The following is a 6,000-nucleotide window of genomic DNA, read 5'->3' as shown; positions in this document are numbered from 1 at the left end:
ATAGGTCCAAACGCACACCTACCCCTGTATTTGCCAAATGCATCAAAGTCATCTTCTTCACATGGATCTCCTTTGCTGGACCAAGGCAAATGTTTGTTCAAATATAGCAAAAGTTATTTAGAGAGCGACGCAACCCAAAACCTCAAATTTTGTATTGATTTTTGTATCAATTGACTGAGGATACTTTCAGATGTTTTATTTATTATTGCATTTATATCCCACCTTTTTTCCTCCAAGAAACCCAAGGTGGCATACATAATCTTCTTCCTCTCCATTTTATCCTCACAACAACAACCCTGTGAGGTAGGCTGGGCTGAGAGTCTGTGACTGGCCCAAAGACACCCAATGGGTTTCCATGGCCAAGTGAGGACTAGAACCCTTTTATCTCCCTTTTATCCTGCCTCATTCATGGAATTTAGGGGTGGGTGTGTCCAAATGCTGATGCCATCTTCCTCTCATTACCTTCCCACGTTTTCCCACCTTTTGTTGCATCTTTATTCTTACTGCAGAAAATCTATTAAGAAAATGATAGAAGAGCTGAACAAGGCTTTTTCATTGGTAGCACTAGAACCCCCTGCCTTCTGGAAGCACCCTAAGTCCAACAGATAACTACCCTTCTCATTAAGATTGCAATCCTATGCACACTTCCATGGGAGTAACTGCTATTGAAGGGCTCCTGAGTAAATTTGCATGGGACTGAATTGCACAATTGCCACTTTTTCTGGGCAAGGCTATGCACTCAGGAGGGGCTATAGTAGCTCTAACAGGGCACCCGCTTAGCATGGAGAAGGTCCCAGTTCAATCCCTGGCTTTTCCAGATAGAGCTGGGGGGTGGGGGAAACCTGCCAGTCAGTGTCAACAATACTGGGCTAGATGGACCCTTAGCCTGGCTCAGTGTATGGCAGCTTCCACTTTTAAGAGGAAAACCTTTTTCAGCATGAAGGCACACTAATAGGAGGTGAAATACTTAAAACATTTTAAAACTTGTCATAAAAACATGTCAACATAGTTATAATCTGGATAGTGACGAAGAGAGCAAGGGCTGGTATTAACATTTGGCATGTTAATTGGACAGTTGCCAGGGCCCACCAGGGCCAGCCTTAAGCTCCCCTTCCAAGTGGTGGTAGCTACAAGCCACCATTTTAAATGTCTCACAATGTCAGGTCTAGTCAGGTGCTCCAAGGCGGAGGCCGGCAGACTTCAGGCTTGGAGGATCTACTTGTTGTTGTTGTTTTTTACTAGAACACTGACATCCAACAACCTAGGGTGACCCTATGAAAAGGAGGACAGGGCTCCTGTATCTTTAACAGTTGCATAGAAAAGGAGATTTCAGCAGATGTCATTTGTATATATGGAGAAGCTGGTGAAATTCCCTCTTCATCACAACAGGTAAAGCTGCAGGAGCTATACTAGAGTGACCATTTTAAAAGAGGGCAGGACACCTGCAGCTTTAACTGTTGTGATGAAGAGGACATTTCACCAGGTTCCCCATATATACAAATGACACCTGCTGAAATTCCCTTTTCAATACAATTGTTAAAGATACAGGAGCCCTGTCCTCCTTTTCATATGGTCACCCTACACCAACCAGAGCCTGATATAAATGACAGAAACTTAGTACTTAAAGAATTCTGAGGTCAAGAATTCATTTTGAGGGCCACAGCTGAATGGTCCTCAAAAAATCCACTCCCTGTTTTCCCAAGCTTGCTTTAATTCAGCAGTATAATTTAAATTGCGGGAGGGGAGTAAGTTTCTTGCTGCTATTATAAATCAGCTGAAATCCTTGCCAATCTGCTAGAAGTCACTCAGAGATCCCACCAGTACATCTATCTTCTGCCCACCCCTGTTCCAAGGAAATTTTAAATGGCTCTCTCCCACTGCTGATTGGAGACATAGCTGAGCGGCACTGTCTTGAAAATGACGCAGTGACCAGGTAAGCCTGCTGTGGGGCAAGAAAGTGCCCCACCCACCCTAAAGCCAGCAATAGAATAAACTGTAAGAAAAACCCTGGTTTCACTCTCACCACTGCCATGAACTTACTAAATGGCCTTACACAAATTAATATTCTACCGCCCTGTTCCTCATGTAATATGGTATTATAGTCTTGGGGCTCATTTACACCAAGCAAGATATTCCACTATTAAAGTGGGATGAACGCAGTAAATAAAAGGCAGGAGCCACACTACTGCTTTATAGTAGTATTGAAGTGCACTGACAACTGTTGGGGCCCATTGACGCATACCATACACCGCTTTCATAGTGTTATATCCTGCTTGGTGTAGATGTGTCATGGGCCCCAACAGTTGTCAGTGCACTTCAGTACCACTATAAACCTGTAGTGTGGCTCTTGTCTTTTACATACCACTTTCATACCGCTTTCTTAGTGCAATATCCTCCTTGGTGTATATGAGCCCCCAACATTATTTTTTCTGCACCAGGCCAAGACTTTTCTCTTTTCCCAGGCATTTAACAGCATTTAGCAACGCTAAGTTTGTTTGTTTTTTAACAGCCCCCAGAACTGTTGTTTTTAAATGGATACCGTTGTTTTTATACTGTTTATGTTTTTGATGGTTTTAAATTTTGTATACTTCCTTAATGTTCACTGTTTTTAACTTTTGTAAACCACCCAGAGAGCTTCGTCTATTGGGCGGTATATAAATGTAATAAAATCAATCAATCAATCTATATTACAGGGCTGTTGTAAAGATATCTGAAAAGCAGGTTGTGAGTTATGATATATGAAAATGCTTGCTATAGTTTAGGCTGACCATATGAAAAGGAGGACAGGGCTCCTATATCTTTAACAGTTGCATAGAAAAGGGAATTTCAGCAGGTATCGTTTGTATATATGGGGAACTTGGTGAAATGTCCTCTTCATCACAGCAGTTAAAGCTGCAGGAGCTATACTAGAGTGACCAGATTTAAAAGAGGGCAGGGCACCTGCAGCTTCAACTGTTGTGATGAAGAGGGAATTTCACCAGGTTCCCCATATATACAAATGACACCTGCTGAAATTCCCTTTTCAATACAACTCTTAAAGATACAGGAGCCCTGTCCTCCTTTTCATATGGTCAGCCTACTATAGTTTAATAACAACAACAACTCAAAGAATGAGTGACACTTCAACTATAGAACAATCAGGGGAAAGCTAATTTCATGTATTTCATTACAGCAAGTAATTTATTCGAAATCTGTGGAAGGCACGCAGGCGCATCACGCACACAAACACGTAAGGCATTTGGCAAGCCGAAAAACGACGAACCGCTCAGCTGAAGGGGAGGGGGGCGAAACCCCCATCGAGATGCTAAATATGCTTTGAACGCTAGAGGTCGCATGAAAAAAGCGATGACCTGAGACCTGAATCAGCAGACTTGTTGCTTGTTTCTGCAATCACAGCTGGATCTTGGGTTATGTTAATACTGAATGATCGCTACGCACATCCCTCCCCGAGGTGACCATAACAATGAATAAGGGCTGACATTTCCGGGGGGGGGTGTTATTAAGCTGGCGAGGGGAGGGGAATAGATCCTCAGGAATGATCGAGCTTTGCCGTTCTCCCCCCCCCCCCCCGGCAACAAATCTGTTTTTCATTGGGTGGAAAGAGGTGTGGGGGGTGAGGTTGAAATCTTGGACTGTTGGGAAAGAAGATTTGCTAATAGATTCCTCGGATTGGAAACAATGGGCAGTGCTTCCTTTATGCACACAGAGCTAACAGGCTGTTATTGTCACAACATTAAATCTGCAAAAGGGGGCCTGGATATCTCTCGCCTTATTCCGCCCGATCGTGCACAATGACGTGTCTGACATGTTGATAGAGATCGCCGGCTACATAATTCTCTCTTTTGATCTCTTGCGGAGGGGAGAGCGGGATGGGGGGGCGGAGGGGAGAGAAGAAAAGCATCTCCTTATAAAGAGCTAAAAAAAGGGGAAAGCGGCTTTAAAAAGAAAAAAGAAAGGGGGGGGGAGACCGACCAAGCGAGCGCTGCGCTACTCCTGCTCCCAGCCTTTATCGAGGAATTTACGCCCCAATAAAAAGGGAACTGCAATGGCAGCGTCGGGCCACTTGCGGTGGTGTGCAGCAATTAGCAGATAAATTTGCTGACTAACAGCGCAATCCTGGACGTGCCTACTCAGACGTAAGCCCCATTGAGTTGAATGGGTTTACTCTTAGGTGATGGGTACAGACAGGCTCGTACGTTAAAGTAAGCACTTAAAACGTGGGAATAGCATTGAAGTCAGGAAACGCTTCGGTTTGGTTGCAGTAAATAAATAAATGAGGGGAGTCGTTTTAAGGGAATGAGGCTTGCAAAACCGATGCAGTCGCTCTACCTCTTGCACTTGAATCTTGTTGTCTAATGAGTGTAGTCATTATGCGGCGAGTAAACTCACCTCTAGGAAGCCTGTGGCCTAATGAATGTAGTTATTAACACACTTTGATTCCCCCCCCCCTTTCCAATCCGAAAGGTATTGAATAAAAATTCCGACTACCAACCAGACTATATCTTGTGAAAAAGGACTACAGAGGAGTTATTTACCTGGCCCATAATCCTGTTTTATAATCATCGTCATCATCACTGAATTGGATCCATACTTAGTCATGCTAACATTGATTTCAGTGGGTCTGCTCGGAGCATGACGGTCAGGATCCAAACTATTGTTATTATGAGGTGTATTAGTTGTGCTGTACGTGTCCCTGGAGGAAGCAGGTGTCTGGCTCATTCACCTATTACATATAGATCCAATGGCACATCTAAAAACAATGTGATGTATTAATCGGATGGGTTTGTGGAAATATCAAATAAAAATGTCCTAATGATTGTCCTAGCTAAGGAGACCACGAGTTTTCCCAATTCTAAGAGCACAGCCCTATCCGTGTGTCTATGCAAAAGTCCAACTAGATCCAAAGCGACTTAATTCCCAAGAAGAGTGTATAGGATTGCAGGCTACAGCCTAATTGTCCCATATGCAACGTGCCTCCCTTTACCGCCCCCCCCCCATCATGATGTGTATTTATATTAACAGACAGAGGCCTTGCGCTGCAGGAGGACGACTTTCTCTCCCCCCCGTCAGTGTCTGGAGCCTTACATCTGCTGGGGTGATTGATGGAGCCTTGAATACAACGTTATTACTCTCGCGCAAGCCGAAATCAAACAGGCTATTAACTACATTACTTCAAAGAACACAGTTCTCAATACAATCTACTTATCTTAATTGAAACTTTCTCTGCCTGGGTATTTGTAGAAGAGATAATTTACAGGTACGTAGTACTGGCGGCAGCAGGCGTCACGATTAAGGGGGAAAGTGGCCACATAACCCAAAATGGGGGAGAAGGGGGAGGCTAGAATGCGCGAGTTCCCCAACCTGGCGCCCGCCAGATGTGTCGGACTACACATCTAGAGGGCGCCCGGTTGGAGAAGTCTCATGCTGGGGGAGCCGCCCGAAAGGAGGGGGTAGGAGAGGGGCGTCTGATTACTACTGGGATGGCAACACTTCTTCCCCGCCCCCAAAGTAGCCGGTGCAATTGTGAACGTCAGGGGGCTAAAAGCCCTTTTAGTGTATTTCTCTATTTCCCCTGCTGAGGTTTACGCCACAGCCTCTAGCAGATATTTTAAGAATCGGCCGACAGTGATACAGTGTTTCCAATTAGCTAGCACAGGTTCCAATGGAATCCGAAGTTGCTCCTCCGCTGTGTAAAACGTTGTGCAACGCTTTGGAAAGGTGGGGAGGGGGGGGTAGGATGTTAATAATATACAATAGATGGATGCCCGGAGGACTTTCTCCCCCACCCCCCGTTTAAAATTAAAGTTTCCTGCATATATGCTGCTGCTCCTGCTGCATTGCTTATACAGGAAACTGACTCAGAGTCAATCTTCAATACGATCTTGTGTAAAAAATAATTTTTAAAAAATCTGCAATTCCAGTTCCTTAAAAAACGGCTAAGATGTTTACCAGAACAATGCAAAGCAGACTGAAGAAGACACGTATTACTCATAAGGGGTG

The sequence above is a fragment of the Elgaria multicarinata genome, chromosome 8, assembly GCF_023053635.1.
Source record: "Elgaria multicarinata webbii isolate HBS135686 ecotype San Diego chromosome 8, rElgMul1.1.pri, whole genome shotgun sequence".
Lineage (NCBI taxonomy): Eukaryota > Metazoa > Chordata > Lepidosauria > Squamata > Anguidae > Elgaria > Elgaria multicarinata.
This window is presented reverse-complemented; position numbering follows the sequence as displayed.